Genomic DNA, 17295 nt, shown 5'->3' with positions numbered 1-17295 from the left:
CCAGAGTCCTTTTGGACTGATCAATCCCTCTTAGGTCCATAATGGACAAAAGGGAAATGATAATGATTGTAAATAGATAAATTTTGTTTTTTTTTTTTTTGAATTAAACGAAAAAAAATAAAATAGAACAAAAGGAAATAAAAATAAAAAAAATTCGAAAATCAAAAAGAAAACAAGATCAAAGCAAATTGAGAACTAAATCAATTAGTTAATTAAAAAGATTTTGAAAACAGCAATTAAAAAGATATGATTGAAAATTTTTTATGAAAAAGATTTGATTTTTGAAAAGAGGAAAGAGAAAAACAACAAAAAGACACCAAACTTAAAATTTTTAGAAAATCAAACACTAATTTTCGAAAATTTTAAAGGAAAAACACAAAGAGGACACCAAACTTAGAATTTTTATGAATCAAAAAGGGACTAAGAACATGCAAAAACGAAAATCAAGAGAAAAATAAAAGCATGCAATTGACACCAAACTTAAAATATGAACTAGACTCAACTAAAAGACTATAAACCAACAAAAATAAAACAGTCCTAATCTAAGCAACAAGATAAGCCGTCAGTTGTCCAAACTCGAACAATCCCCGGCAACGGCGCCAAAAACTTGGTGCACGAAATTGCAATAACACTTTTGCAATCCCGCACAACTAACCAGCAAGTGCACTGGGTCGTCCAAGTAATACCTTGCGTGAGCAAGGGTCGATCCCACGGAGATTGTCGGCTTGAAGCAAGCTATGGTTATCTTGTAAATCTTAGTCAGGATATCAGAAATTATCAGGATTGATTGTAAAAAGCAAAAGAACATGAAATGGTTACTTGTTCAGCAGTAATGGAGAATAGGTTGAGGCTTTGGAGATGCTCCATCTTCTGAATCTCTGCTTTCCTACGCCGTTGAGAGCGCGCCAATTGGGCTTCTGTAGCTCCAGAAAATCCACTTCGAGTGCAGGGAGGTCAGAATCCAACAGCATCTGCAGTCCTTTTCCGTCTCTGAATCAGATTTTTGCTCAGAACCTTCAATTTCAATCAGAAAATACCTGAAATCACAGAAAAACACACAAACTCATAGTAAAGTCCAGAAAAGTGAATTTTAACTAAAAACTAATAAAAATATACTAAAAACTAACTAAAAGATACTAAAAACATACTAAAAACAATGCCAAAAAGCGTACAAATCATCCGCTCATCACCTTCCCTCATCTCATTTGTCACCTATGCAATTTAGTCGGAATTGTCATAGAGGAAGACACCGTCATTGAAGAGGACAAGCCCATCACTAAAAAGAGGATGGAGCAAACAATAGAGCCCACTCATGGACCTCAACTAACACATGAGGAAGTCCCTCATCAAGAAATCCCTGAGATGCCTCAAGGGATGCATTTTCCTCCACACAACTATTGGGAGCAACTCAACACCTCTTTAGGGGATTTGAGTTCTAGCATGGAGCAACTAAGGATGGAGCATCAAGAGCACTCCATTATCCTCCATGAAATTAGAGAGGATCAAAGAGCCATGAGGAAAGAGCAACAAAGACAAGGAAGAGACATTGAAGAGCTCAAGCACTCCGTAAGAACTTCAAGAAGAAGAACTAGCCGCCATCACTAAGGTGGACCCGTTCTTTAATTTCCTTGTTCTTAATTTTTTGTTTTTGATTTTCATGCTCCATGTTTTGTCTATGTTTTGTGTCTTTATTACATGATCATTAGTGTCTAATAGCTATGTCTTAAAGCTATGAATAATTCCATGAATCCTTCACCTTTCTTAAATGAAAAAAAAGTTCCTAATTACAAAAGAACAAGAAGTACATGAATTTCAAATTTTATCTTGAAATTAGTTTAATTATTTTGATGTGGTGACAATACTTTTTGTTTTCTGAATGAATGCTTGAACAGTGCATAATTTTGATAGTGAAGTTTATGAATGTTAAAATTGTTGGCTCTTGAAAGAATGATGAAAAAAGAGAAATGTTATTGATAATCTGAAAAATCATGAAATTGATTCTTGAAGCAAGAAAAAGCAGTGAAAAACACAAAGCTTGCGAAAAAAAATAGCGAAAAAAATAAAAAAAGAAAGAAAAGAAAAAGCAAGCAGAAAAAGCTAATAACCCTTTAAACCAAAAGGCAAGGGTAAAAAGGATCCAAGGCTTTGAGCATTAATGGATAGGAGGGCCCAAAGGAATAAAATCCTGGCCTAAGCGGCTAAATCAAGCTGTCCCTAACCATGTGCTTGCGTCATGAAGGTCCAAGTGAAAAGCTTGAGACTGAGTGGTTAAAGTCGTGATCCAAAGCAAAAAGAGTGTGCTTAAGAACTCTGGACACCTCTAACTGGGGACTTTAGCAAAGCTGAGTCACAATCTAAAAAGGTTCACCCAATTATGTGTCTGTGGCATTTATGTATCCGGTGGTAATATTGGGAAAACAAAGTGCTTAGGGTCACGGCCAAGACTCATAAAGTAGTTGTGTTCAAGAATCAACATATTGAACTAGGAGAATCAAATAACACTATCTTAACTCTGAGTTCCTATAGATGCCAATCATTCTAAGCTTCAAAGGATAAAGTGAGATGCCAAAACTATTCAGAAGCAAAAAAGCTACTAAGTCCCGCTCATCAAATTGAAACTAAGCTTCATTGATAGTTTGGACTTTATTGTATATTCTCTTCTTTTATTTTATTTTGTTTTCAGTTGCTTGGAGACAAGCAACAATTTAAGTTTGGTGTTGTGATGAGCGGATAATTCATACGCTTTTTGGCATTGTTTTTAGGTAGTTTTTAGTATGTTTTAGTTAGTTTTTATTACATTTTTATTAGTTTTTATGAAAATTCACATTTCTGGACTTTACTATGAGTTTGTTTGTTTTTCTATGATTACAAGTATTTTCTGGTTGAAATTGAGGGGCCTGAGCAAAAATCTGATTCAGAGGCTGAGAAAGGACTGCAAATGCTGTTGGATTCTGACCTCTCTGCACTCAAAGTGGATTTTTTGGAGCTACATAAGCCCAATTGGCGCGCTCTTAATTGCGTTGAAAAGTAGACATCCTGGGCTTTTAAGAAATGTATAATAGCTTATACTTTGTCTGAGATTTGATGGCCCAAACTGGCGTTCAAACGCCACTCAGAGACCATTTTCTGGAGTAAAATGCCAGAACTGGCACCAAACTGGAGTTAAACTCCAAGAATGGCCTATGCACATGAAAGCTTCAAGGTTAGCCCAAACACACACCAAGTGGGCCCTGGAAGTGGATTCCTGCACTATCTGCACTTAGTTACTCATTTTCTGTAAACCTAGTTTACTAGCTTAGTATATAAACTACTTTTAGAGACTTATTTATCATCTTAGATCTTTTGGGACTATTTTGTAATCATTGGAGGCTGGCCATTAGGCCTTGCCTAGACCTCCTTCACTTATATATTTTCAATGGTGGAGTTTCTACACCTCATAGATTAAAGTGAGGAGCTCTGCTGTTCCTCATGAATTAATGCAATTATTATTATCTTTCCTTCAATTCACGCCTACTTCTTCTCCAAGATATACTCTCGTACTTAATTCAGTTAAGTCAAGACTAAATGGGTGACCCGTGACAATCACCCACTATCTTCAGTAATCGCTTAGCCAAGATCTGCGTGCCTGACAACCACTGCGGTTTACATGATGTTTGGTGCGCGAAATTGTTATCCCCTGGCAAGGCTCCAAAAGCTTGGTGCGCAATACCATGATTCACACGTTTCCTTAAAACTTCACACAGCTGACCAGCAAGTGCACTGGGTCGTCCAAGTAATACCTTACGTGAGAAAGGGTCGATCCCACGGAGATTGTTGGTTTGAAGCAAGTTATGGTCATCTTGTAAATCTCAGTCAGGTAGATTCAAATGATTATGGAGTTTTGATAATAAAAAGATAAATAAAACATAAAATAAGATAGAGATACTTATGTAATTCATTGGTGGGAATTTCAGATAAGCGTATGGAGATGCTTTATTCCTTTTGAATCTCTGCTTTTCTACTGCTTTCATCCAATCCTTCATACTCCTTTCCATGGCAATGGGTGTCACCATTGTCAATGGCTACTTCTCGTCCTCTGGTGCGCGAAATTGTGATTACTACAACTTCACACAACTAACCAGCAAGTGCACTGGGTCGTCCAAGTAATACCTTACGTGAGTAAGGGTCGATCCCACGGAGATTGTTGGTATGAAGCAAGCTATGGTCATCTTGTACATCTCAGTCAGGCAGACTCAAATGGGTATGATGATAAACGAATAAAGCATTAAGATAAAGATAGAGATACTTATGTATATCATTGGTGTAAGAGCTTCAGACAAGCGTATGAAGATGCTTTCCCTTCCGTCTCTCTGCTTTCCTACTGCCTTCATCCAATCCTTCTTACTCCTTTCCATGGCAAGCTCGTGTAGGGTTTCACTGTTGTCAGCAGCTACCTCCCATCCGCGCAGTGAAAGCTAATGCACACACTCTGTCACAGTGCTGCCAATCACCGGTTTGGTTCCCTCCCCTACCGGAATAGAATCACTCTTTTGCGTCTGTCACGAACGCCCAGTAGGTTACAGGTTTGAAGCACGTCACAGTCATTCAATCATTGAATCCTACTCAGAATACCACAGACAAGGTTTAGACCTTCCGGATTCTCTTGAATGCTGCCATCAGGTCCTGCCTATACCACGAAGACTCTGATCTCACGGAATGGTTGGCTCGTTTGTCAGGCGAGCACTCGGTTGTCAGGCGATCAACCATGCATCGTGCAATCGGGAATCCAAGAGATATTCACTAAGCCTCAGATGCTTGTAGAACAAGAATGGTTGTCAGTCACCTTGTTCATGAGTGAGAATGGTGATGGGCGTCAATCATCACCTTCATCATGTTGAAGAACAAGTGATATCTTGGACAAAGAACAAGTGGAATTGAATGGAAGAACAATAGTAATTGCATTAATACTTGAGGTACAGCAGAGCTCCACACCCTTAATCTATGGTGTGTAGAAACTCCACCGTTGAAAATACATAAGAACAAGGTCTAGGCATGGCCGAATGGCCAGCCTCCCAAAGAGGGTTCAATCATCAAAACATGATCAAAAGATGAAAATACAATAGTAAAAGGTCCTATATATAGAAAACTAGTAGCCTAAGGTGTACAGAGATGAGTAAATGACATAAAAATCCACTTCCGGGCCCACTTGGTGTGTGCTTGGGCTGAGCAATGAAGCATTTTCGTGTAGAGACTCTCCTTGGAGTTAAACGCCAGCTTTTATGCCAGTTTGGGCGTTTAACTCCCAATTAGGTGCCAGTTCCGGCGTTTAACGCTGGAATTTCTTGAGGTGACTTTGAACGCCGGTTTGGGCCATCAAATCTTGGGCAAAGTATGGACTATCATATATTGCTGGAAAGCCCAGGATGTCTACTTTCCAACGCCGTTGAGAGCGCGCCAATTGGGCTTCTGTAGCTCCAGAAAATCCACTTCGAGTGCAGGGAGGTCAGAATCCAACAGCATCTGTAGTCCTTTTGAGTCTCTGGATCAGATTTTTGCTCAGATCCCTCAATTTCAGCCAGAAAATACCTGAAATCACAGAAAAACACACAAACTCATAGTAAAGTCCAGAAAAGTGAATTTTAATTAAAAACTAATAAAAATATACTAAAAACTAACTAAAAGATACTAAAAACATACTAAAAACAATGCCAAAAGCATACAAATTATCCGCTCATCATCCTCTCAGTGAAAATGGTCCTCTACGGTTTCTGTACGGCTAATCAGCTGTCGGATTGCTCATCTCGGATGAAAAATACCATGCACTGCTACCGTATGGCTAATCAGCTGTTGGTTCTCGATCATATCGGAATAGAATTTAACAATCCTTTTGCGACTGTCACTACACCCCACAGTCGCGAGTTTGAAGCTCGTCATAGTCATCCCATCCCAGATCCTATTCGGAATACCACAGACAAGGTTTAGACTTTTCGGATCCCAAGAATGCTGCCAATTGATTCTAGCCTATACCACGAAGATTCTGATCTCGGATTCAGATGCTCTGTTGTCAAGAGAGACGATGTGAATCGTTGAAGAGAGATCCAAGAGATACGCATTAAAGCTTGTTTTCATGTAGAACGGAAGTGTTTGTCAAGCACGCGTTCATAAGTGAGAATGGTGATGAGTGTCACATAATCATCACATTCATCAGTTCTTGTGTGCGAATGAGTATCTTAGAATAATAATAAGGTTGAATTGAATAGAAAACAGTAGTAATTGCATTAATACTCGAGGAACAGCAGAGCTCCACACCCTTAATTTATGGTGTGTAGAAACTCCACCGTTGAAAATTCATAAGTGATGAAGGTCCAGGCATGGCCGAATGGCCAGCCCCCATAAAAGTGCAACATATGATCCAAAGATCTAAAACTGATCAAAAGATATGAGTACCATAGTAAAAGGTTCTATTTATACTAGACTAGTCACTAGGGTTACAGAAATAAGTAAATGATGCAGAAATCCACTTCCGGGGCCCACTTGGTGTGTGCTTGGGCTGAGCATTGAAGCTTTCATGTGTAGAGACTTCTCTTGGAGTTAAACACCAGCTTTTAACCTATTTCTAGCGTTTGACTCTAGCTTGTAGCTTGTTTCTGGTGTTTAATGCTAGAATAGGGCAGGAACTTGGAGTTTAAACGCCAGTTTGCGTCGTCAAAACTCGGGCAAATTATAGACTATTATATATTGCTGGAAAGCCCTGGATGTCTACTTTCCAACGAAATTGAGAGCGCGCCATTTGAATTTCTATAGCTCCAAAAATTTCATTTCGAGTGCAGGGAGGTCAGAATCCAACAGCATCTGCAGTCCTATTTTAGCCTCTGAATCAGATTTTTGCTCAGGTCCCTCAATTTCAGCCAGAAAATACCTGAAATCACAAAAAAATACACAAGCTCATAGTAAAGTCCAGAAATGTGAATTTTGAATAAAAACTAATAAAAATATAATAAAAACTAATAAAAATATACTAAAAACTAACTAAAAATAATGCCAAAAAGCGTATAAATTATCCGCTCATCAATGTTCAATGTATTCATTGGACGCCAGCTGGAGTATATTCTCTTGGTTCTCTAACCAATGATTCACATCGTCTCTCCTAACAATAGAGCATCTGAATCCGAGATTAGAACCTTCGTGGTATAGGCTAGAACAACAGACAGCATTCCTGAGATCCGAAAAGTCTAAACCTTATCTGTGGTATTCCGAATAGGATCTGGGAAGGGATGATTGTGAAGAGCGTCAAACTTGCGAATGTTGGGCGCAGTGACAGTGTGCAAAAGGATAAAGGTCATATTCTGACATAAGCGAGAACCGACAGATGATTAGCCCTGCGGTATTTGTGCCTGGTATTTTTCATCCAAGAAGAGAAATCCAACAGTTGATTAGCCGTACAGAAACCGTAGCCGGACCATTTTCACTGAGAGGATCTTACAGCTTGCCATGGAAGGAAGTGTGCATGATTGAATGAAGGTAATAGGAAAACAGAAATTCGGAAGGAACAAAGCATCTCCAAACGCTTATCTGAAATTCCCACCAACGAATTACATAAGTATCTCTATTCTATTTTATGTTTTATTTATTATCCAGTTCACAAATTCTCATAATCAATTAAATCCACCCGACTGAGATCAACTAAGATGACCATAGCTTGCTTCAAGCCGACAATCTCCGTGGGATCGACCCTTACTCACGTAAGGTTTATTACTTGGACGACCCAGTGCACTTGCTGGTTAGTTGCCACGGAATTGTGAAAAGTGTGGATCACGATTCCGTGCGATCATTCATCAACCTTTGATTGGTGGCCCCTGCGTTCTTCAGCTCGAATGGCATTACCTTGTAGCAGTATGTTCCTCCTGGTGTTATGAATGTCGTCTTCTCCTCGTCTGGCCGGTGCATCGGTATCTGATTGTAGCCAGAATAAGCATCCACGAAGCTCAGATACCGATATCGCACCGCCGCATCGACGAGCGCATCTATGTTGGGGCGGGGGTAAGAGTCTTTGGGACATGTTTTGTTAAGATCGGAGTAATCCACGTAGATCCTCCACTTTCCATTGTGCTTTCTAACCAGAACTACATTCGACAGCCACGTCGAGTAGTCGAGTTCCCGGATAAATCCTACTTCGAGAAAGCTGGCCGTCTGCCTGGCCACCTCCTTTGCCCTTTCTTGTGACATTTTCCTCCTCCTCTGAGCGATCGGCTTGGCTTCTGCTTTGACGGCCAGGTGGTCCGACATGAGCCAGGGGTCTATCCCCGGCATGTCGGCTGGGGTCCAGGCAAATAGGTCGCCATTAGCCCGGATCGTTTCCATTAGAGGTTCTTTCAAGTTCTGCGGGCGGTTTCTGTTCATGAAGGTGAACTTCTCCTCGGAGTCGCCGACCCTGAATTTTTCTAGGTTCCCCTCTGGCTCGTGTCTAGGCTTGTCGTCGACCCTAGCGTCCAGGTCGGCAAGGAATACTCCCGATGCCTCTTTGGATTTCTTTCTCAAGGAGAGGCTGGCATTGTCGTAGGCGATTGCCGTTTCCAAGTCTCCCTTTACGGATCCCACGGATCCATCGTCAGCGACAAACTTCATTACCAGCATCTTTGTACTGATCACTGCTCCGAGATCGTTGATAGTCTTTCTTCCTAGGATGATATTGTAAGTTGTGGAGTCTCGCAGAACCACGAACTCCACTATTACCGGCCTTCTCTCCCGTCCTAATCCTACGGATACCGGCAGGGAGATTATCCCATCGGGCTTGATGAAGTGGTCGCCCAATCCTACTACATCGTGTTGGTGTGTCTTTAAATCGGCGTCTCGGAGACCCAAGGTGTCGAACACGTTGCAGAACATGATATTCGAGTCGACGCCGGTATCTACGAGAATCCACTTGATCAGGCCGGTTCCCACTCTGGCCGTGATGACCATCGGAAGGTTCTCCGCGATTTCCTCAAACCATTGGTCCTCTGGACCAAATGATATGGACGGATCCCTCTTGGAGTTTGGCACAGGGCTAGATGACGAGACTGCTAGGACCTTGGTGTCCTTCTTGTGCGCCGACTTCGACCTTGGAGCTGCGTCTCTCCCAATTACCACGTTTACTACGGTAAGACCGTGCTCGTGGTCCTCGGGCTCTTGGCGTCGCTTAACTGTGCGACTCTTGTCTTCTCCATCTCGGTCTCGTTCTCGTCTTCTCGGCTCCCTGATGAGGTGGGAGAATTCGACTAGCTTTCCATCCCATATTGCTTGTTCCAGCGCATCATTCAGGTCAAAACAATTTTGTGTCTTGTGCCCATAGCCCTTGTGATAATCACAATAGAGGTTCTTGTTCCCTCTAGTTCTGTCCTTCAGGGGTCGAGGCTTCGACAGAATCCCCTTCTCAGCTATTTGCTGGTAAACTTCTACAATGGGGACTGTGAAAGGGGTATAATTAGTAAACTTTCCCACCCGGGGAAACGGCTTGGATGTCCTGGCCGGCACTCCGTCTTTGGTGTGCTCCTTCAGCCTTTCCCCGCTACCGTGCTGTCGGGGTTGGTTATAGGCGGGCTACCGCTTGTTGGCTGCCACCACCCGACTGACTTCTTCATCGTTGATATATTCCCTAGCCACGTTCTGCATTTCCTGCATCGTCCACACCGACTTGGTGGTTAGATGCTTTATAAAATCCTCATTTAGAAGTCCATTCGTCAAACACAGACTAGCCACCGAATCGGTTAGGCCATCGATTTCCAAGTACTCATCGTTAAACCTATCCAAGAATTTTCTGGTCGGTTTGTCGGGTCTTTGTGTCACACCGAGTAGGTTGATCGGGTGTTTCACCTTTGCAATACGGGTAGTGAACTTGGCCAAAAATGCGCGGCTGATGTTTGAGAACTTGACTACCGAGCCTTGCGGGAGGTTGCTGAACCACCGGATTGCAGGTCTTGCCAGGGTGACCGGGAAAGCGCGGTATCTTACCTCGTCGCCTACCCCTTCCAGGTTCATCCTGGCCTCGAAGGCTGTCAGATGCTCTTGTGGGTCTTGGGTCCCATCATACCTCATGTCCGTTGGCTTATCAAAGTGTTTTGGTAGCCGGACCTCAAGGATTGAATGATGGAAGGGGGTTGCACCCATGATGACTGGGCGTCGCGTCCTGGTCGGTCTTTCTCCATTGTCCTCCCGACCCCACTCGGTGGCTAGCCTCCTTGTAGGTCGGGTGTAGATTACAGGGTCACGCCGTCTTCTCGGCGCTTCCCGGTTCCCCTCCTGGAGACTATCTGATCCAGATCGCGGGCTGGGTGTTCGCCTAAAATGACTTCTTTGGGGCGTGGTGCGGAATTTCTAACCACAAACCAACCGGCAAGTGCACCGGGTCGTTCCAAGTAATACCTTACGTGAGTAAGGGTCGATCCCATGAGGATTGATGGATCAAGCAATAATGATTGATTGATTGGCTTAGTTAGGCAAGCAGAAAGTAGTGTTTGGGAAATATAAAAGACATTAAACAATATAAAGAATATTGAAGGAAGGCAAGTAAATAAATTGGGAAGAAAATATGGAAAAAACAGTTAAGGCTTCAGAGTTATCTATTTTTTCGGATTAACTTTTCTTACTAACTATTTTAATTATGTAGGATTTAATTTATGGCAAACTATATGTGACTAGACCCTAATTCCTTAGACCTTTCTAGTCTCCTCTAAAATTCATTAACTGCCAATTTCTTGGTCAATTAATTCCAATTAGAAGTTACATGATCAAATTCCAGTTTATATGCTACAAAAACTCTAATTACCCAAAGAATAAAAGGATTATATGTCATGTATCCCGTTAAATCCAGATAATTAGAATTTAGGAGAATATGTTTTCAAGCTGTTGTTCAAGTATAGAGCTTTTCCAAGTTATACAAGAACTCAAATAGAAAGAGGGTCATACTTCCGTTCCACCCAAATTCATAAGATAAAGAACGAAAACAATTCTTAAATATAAATCCATGCATAAATTAAAATAGAAAAAGTAATAAAATCAATCCATACAAATAGACAGAGCTCCTAACCTTAATAGTGGGGGTTTAGTCGCTCATGGAAAAGAGAGAAAATTAGGATTGTCAATTATGTTTTCCCTGATGGGATGTGAATGGAATCGAATGAGGTTCCTCTAATGGAATCTTCTTTTTATAACTAATCCTAATAATTTAAAATTCTATCGTCAGTCACGCGTACGCGTTGCCATGGATATTTCCAGATCACGCGCATGCGTCAGGCACGCGTGCGCGTTGCTCCTCACTGCCATCTCCTTGGTTTCTTCTCTTTCTCTGCAGAAACTTCATCAAATCCATCCGAATGCTACCTAAAATAAATAAAATTGCACAAAACTCAAAATAGCATCCATAGTGGCTAAAATATAATTAATTCTTAATTAAACTCAACAAATTAGATGCAAATTCACTAGAAAAAGATAGGAAAGATGCTCACGCATCAGGGCGTTCTTCCTCGCCTGTCGGGAGATCGCGAATAATCTGGTTTGAGAGTTTGTTGGCGACGCCCCTGATCTGCCAGTTGGCGTTCCAGGTTCTGCACCCTATGTCGCAGTTCCTGCATTATTTTGGCACTATCACTGCCTGTTCCCCCGAAGGGGCGTCTTTCTTGGGATCGTGAGGATGGCTCGGGTTGTCGTAGAGGGGACCTCGTACGTTCGCGGGAGGAAACCACCGAGGCTGCCCCCTGGGTTCGGCTCCATCGCCAGGCTCCACCGGACCTAGTAGGAAGTTCATTTAGGCGGTCCCCACAGACGGCGTCAATGTTCGGTAGGTCGGGTACCAGACGGTTCGTGAAGGTCTCGAGTTTGAGTGCGGGTTCCCGCTTGGTAGTGAGGTGTGGGAGTGAGGGTAGGAGCGGCCGACTTCCCGAGAACTTCGAGCGGAGTGGGGGGTCACCTGCAAAGATACTCCGACGCCCAAGTCAGGAGAGTGTATAGGTAATGTGTAAGCAGAGTAACAGTGACGTACCTTGAGGGAGGGGTAGGACCCACCCCTTATATATCCTATCAGAAGATGGGCCCCACAGGGGAAGGCCCCTTTCCAAGAAGGTTCCTTTACCCCAGCTGTCATGCAGCTGGCAAGGAGGGTGCGTGGCCGGGTCGCCTGTCGGGCGAGTCGTGAATGATGACTCACCCAATCGGGCCGGCGGATTCTTGGACCGGGTCGATTAACACGTCCAGCTGGGCTGGTCCGTAACAATTTTTTAAGTAATAAATTTTAAAATTAATTATTTGAGAGCAGCCTCTTTACAAAGAAAAACTGAAAAACCTTGTCCCTCATATGGCTTGATCCGAAAACTTTCAGGATGATTCCAAATTATGGTAAACACTCCTAATATTCCAATGCCAAATCCCTTCTTTAACATCCTCTTCCTCTAATATCACCAAGTACTCCTCCACATTAATAGGTAGATTCAAATCTCTCTCATCCATGCATGGTGTAATCACTCACTCTTTTTCTAGATTATAAAGTTGACTTTTCATGCATTAGGATTCACAGTTTCATACACACACGTACAAAATTCTAACATGACATAATTCTATTATTATTATTATTATTATTATTATTATTATTATTATTATTATTATTATTATTATTATAAAAATAAAGATATAATTAAATATTAGAAATGAAAATGTACAAGAGAGATTAAAGAATTTGAAATTTATTTATTGTTCACTTTACAACAAAATAAAAACTAATAAAAATAACAAAACCAATAAAAATATTTAGTTTGTTATCCAATTCATATTTTGAGAATTTTTTTCACAAGAGTTGAATTAATATTTTATATTGTGTTAGTTTATAATATCTATATTATAAATATTTTATCTATTTATCATTTATGTATCGTGATATTAAAATTAATTTCCCAATAAAATCGAAACATTAATTTTTAAAAAATCTAATGATACAAACGATCAACTTACTTGCGATGGAGGAGGTGGCCGGCGACGTAACAAATCTCTCGTCGCAGAGCAGAAGCAGTACATATTGTTCACGGAGCAGAGGCGCCACTTGAGCAAATTTATCGTCACGAAAAAGAGATAGTGCAAGGAGAGGAGCCGGCGACAAGAGGTGCCAGCATCGGTGGGGCTAACAGAGCGGCAGAGAGAGGAGAGGATTAGAAAGAGAGAATGGGAGAAGAGAGATTAGAGAGAGAGAGGAGATATTGAAATGTAGGAGGAGAGGATTCGCGCTTCGAATTTTAGGGTTCGTTACTGTTGAATTTACCAGCTGATAAATTCGACGGTAATGCATTACGGGTCACCAAAATACAACGTTCTACTAATGGGGTTTATTGACAGATAAATTTGTCGGTAAATCTCACGCTACGTTTCACACACTTTTTTTGTTTTTCCTTCCGTTATTACCGGCAAATTTACCATTGAAAACGGAAATCCATATGTAATGATTTGACATGACGAATTTCACATTAAAACCGTCAATAAATTCATCGGTAAAGCCGACACTAATCTGCGACACTAAATCTGACAATAAATTCAACAGTATTCAACGCATTTCTTGTAATTAAAGTAAGTTGAATTAAATAATTTTTTGTATGACCTCAATTATGTATTTTTACCAATATGAATTTTTTTTCATTATTATTACTCAACATTGCATCAACTAGGAAAAAAATCTTCATATCCTCGCCGACATTATAGTTGGCTCTGCAAATGAAAAAAATAAATCAAATTTTATTTTAATTAGTTTTTTTTTTTAGAATTTGAATCCTTTAAAAAATTTTAATATTTTTTTAGAGTATACATAAATTTATCAAAATAATTGTATTTTTCAGGGGTATGATAGAATAAGGTAAATTTCATTTTTATTACGAATATGTTTACTAGCATTTTGAAATTTGAATATTCGTAAACAAAAATAATAATTTATCCATAAAAAAACCAACAAAACCAATTGCAATAAATCAATACACATTCCTCAACAACATTTTCTATTATTTTACGAAAAAATTTTAAGATCTAATATTTTTATTAAAATTTAGCTAATATTTAATCATTAAAAATATATATAATTTTACACTATTAAATATAATTTCATATCATTGAAAATATTAATAATAATTTATTAATGATTACAAATCACAAAATATACACTACTGTTATTTTACACTACTATTTTTGTTTTTAATGTTTGGGATAAGTTCTAAAATTATCTCTAATATTTAAATCGTCCTATTTAATTCCCTAACGTTTTAAAATTGACTCAATGTTATTCTTAGTAATCTGTTAATAGAATTGACGAGGGGACAAAATTGAGACGATTTTAAAACATTAGAGACTTAAATAGGACGAAAATGTTGAAGACAAAAATGATTCATAGAAATAAATTTTAATTTTATTCTTCAATAATATCAATTTTTTACAGTACATAGTTATTCAATTATTTTTTTAATCACATTTAAGTAAATTACACTTAATCACATTACTTTTGTTCTAAATAAATTAATTTTTTTTATAATTTTACTCTTAAAATTTTTTTATTCATTATAAAATATTTGTAGAATGACTGGTACATAAACTTATAGGGAAAAAATGATACATATATAATAAAGTAATGTGATTCTAGTCATTCTACAAATATTTCATGATAAGTAAAAAATTTTAAGAGTAAAATTATAAAAAAATATAAATTTATTTAAAATAAAAGTAATGTGATTAAATGTAATTTACTTAGATGTGATTAAAAAATAATTGAATAACTATGTACCGTAAAAGATTGATATTATTGAAGGATAAAATTAAAATTTATTTATATGTATCGTTTTCGTCCCTAACGTTTTAAAATCATTTTAACTTTGTCCCACTGTAAATACTGTTAACAGATTCCTAACGACAAGATAATATTGAGTCAATTTTAAAACATTAAGAACTTAAATAAAACAACTTAAATGTTAAAAATAACTATAAATTTATTCCAAACATTAAGAATAAAAATGATATTTTACTCTCCGAATTACTACCGAGTACCACTTTTTAGCATATCTGGTACTTGCTTGAGAATCGAAGAAAATCGAAGCAAGCATAACAACCCTTTCAGATGTTTTTTGGGTGAGCCTCAGGTTAGTTTATATTTTTTTTACTTGTTATAGTATTTAATTTTAGTTTAGGTTAGTTTACATTTTTTACTTGTTATGATATTTAATTTAATTTAATATATTTTTAATTTAATTAAAGGATTGTATTTTATATTAGACTTGATGATATATAACAGATGGAGTGTAATTAAGTAACTATGCACCAATATAAGAAAACTCTCCCTAAATTCATAACTACTTTGTAACAACCGATATCACGTTAACTTTTTTTTTATGATTGCATGCAGTACTTATTATATCCTTTTCACTTTATAGGAGATTTAAGTTATTATCGTTAAGTTGTTTCATTTATTTCATGCCTTATATATCTATAACAATATTCTATAATAATATATAATACGAGTACATAAAGTTTAGTGTCCAATTTTTTTTTATTTTAACCCTTTTAACATAATTTAAAACTAATTTTGTAATTATACATTTTACTAACAATTATAAAACATTCACACATAATTTCTTTCTCAATCCTTCACTCAAATTATTTATTTTTTTTAATTTTTTTTATTTTTCTAATTTTATTTACTTCTTACTCAATTTTAACATTTTTAACTTTTGAATAATTTTTTAAATAACTTTCTAAAACAGACTATGTCAAATGTTGTTTTCGAACCAATGTATAAAAAGAAGAAAAGAATAATTATGATGAAAAGAAGTGTTCAATCATTAAAGTAATTTTTGATAGATCTTGTTATATTTTGAGATATTTATTTAAATTATATTTTGTTTAGTTTTATATTAATTTTAGTCTATACCGACTACCATTTTTATTCTGAGTACATTATACTCTGATCAGTAGTTTGGTTTTATTCTAATTATTCATAATTTTTTTTAAATTTCTTTGTATGCAATTTTTTTTAATTTTCTATATTATTGATTATATAGAGTATTATATTTAAAATTTGAGTACATAAATACTTATTTTTAAATTAAACTAAAATAAATAAATCATAATACAAAAAGGTTTATTAATTTTGTCGTTTACAATATTATTTAATTGGTATATTGGCTAAGTTATTTAATTGACATACAAAGCATGTAAGAAAATTCATATCTATCAAGTGTTCTTTAAAATATTAGTATGCTAATTTTCTAAACTATTAATTATTTAGAATACTAAATTTGACATTTAATTATGTAGAGCACTAGATTTGTCATTTATTAATTTTCTAAAATATATTGCAAATATTAAATAAAATTAATTAATTTAATATTATTCGTTTGACACATAGTAAAAGATTATTTGATTGACATACAAAGTACACAACAAATATGCACATACCAACGATAGAGTGAACAAACTGCATCTAACATTAAAATGGATAAAATAAGAACTTTGTTAATAATTTTGATTTTTTAAATAAATTGACAAAAGAGAGGGGTGCCTTCGAAAACGCTGACACAGGTGGTGCATGGCTGTTGTCACCTCCTACTTAGTTGCCAACATGAAGTTTGAAACCGTGAGCAGACTGCCAGTGATAAGCCGGAGGAAGGTGAAAATGACGTCAAGTCATCATGCCTCTTATGGCCTGAGCGACACACAACTCAATAAATATCTAAATATATATTTTTTATTATTTCAATATTTATAATTATTTTCTTTTTTTTCGTCTCATGGGAGATATAAGTTTTAATTTGTTTTTTTCTTATATCTTTTATTTTTTAGAATATTTTATATTTTTATTTTATTAGGCATTTTAATTTATTTTATTTTATTTTTTTAATTTAAAAACTTTAGGGTCTAAAAATCTCCTATTTAAATGATTCCAACCATACAATTAAAAAGTAGTTCAAGAGAATATGTTTGAAATTGGACAATTCAATATTTATTAATGAATAACTATTAGAAGTGAAAAATTATTGCATAAATAAAGAGAAATGAGTTGATAATATAATAATATATAGGCTAATTTAGACAAAAAAAAAAGTAAAATAAGTAACAAAAATAAGATATAAAATTTTATTTTTTATTATGTGGTACAAAGATAATATATAAAATAATAAACCATAATGTTCTTATATATAAGAATATGAAACTTCATATTACCATTTTATATTGTTATAGATTTTTGTCCTTAAGTAACTATTTAACTAATTACAAAAAATCAATATCATCAGCATATTAAATTTGAGTAATATCAAATGAGGA

This window comes from Arachis stenosperma, chromosome 6 (assembly GCF_014773155.1).
Source record: "Arachis stenosperma cultivar V10309 chromosome 6, arast.V10309.gnm1.PFL2, whole genome shotgun sequence".
NCBI lineage: Eukaryota > Viridiplantae > Streptophyta > Magnoliopsida > Fabales > Fabaceae > Arachis > Arachis stenosperma.
The sequence above is the reverse complement of the archived record's forward strand: the minus strand, read 5'-3'. Positions refer to the sequence as shown.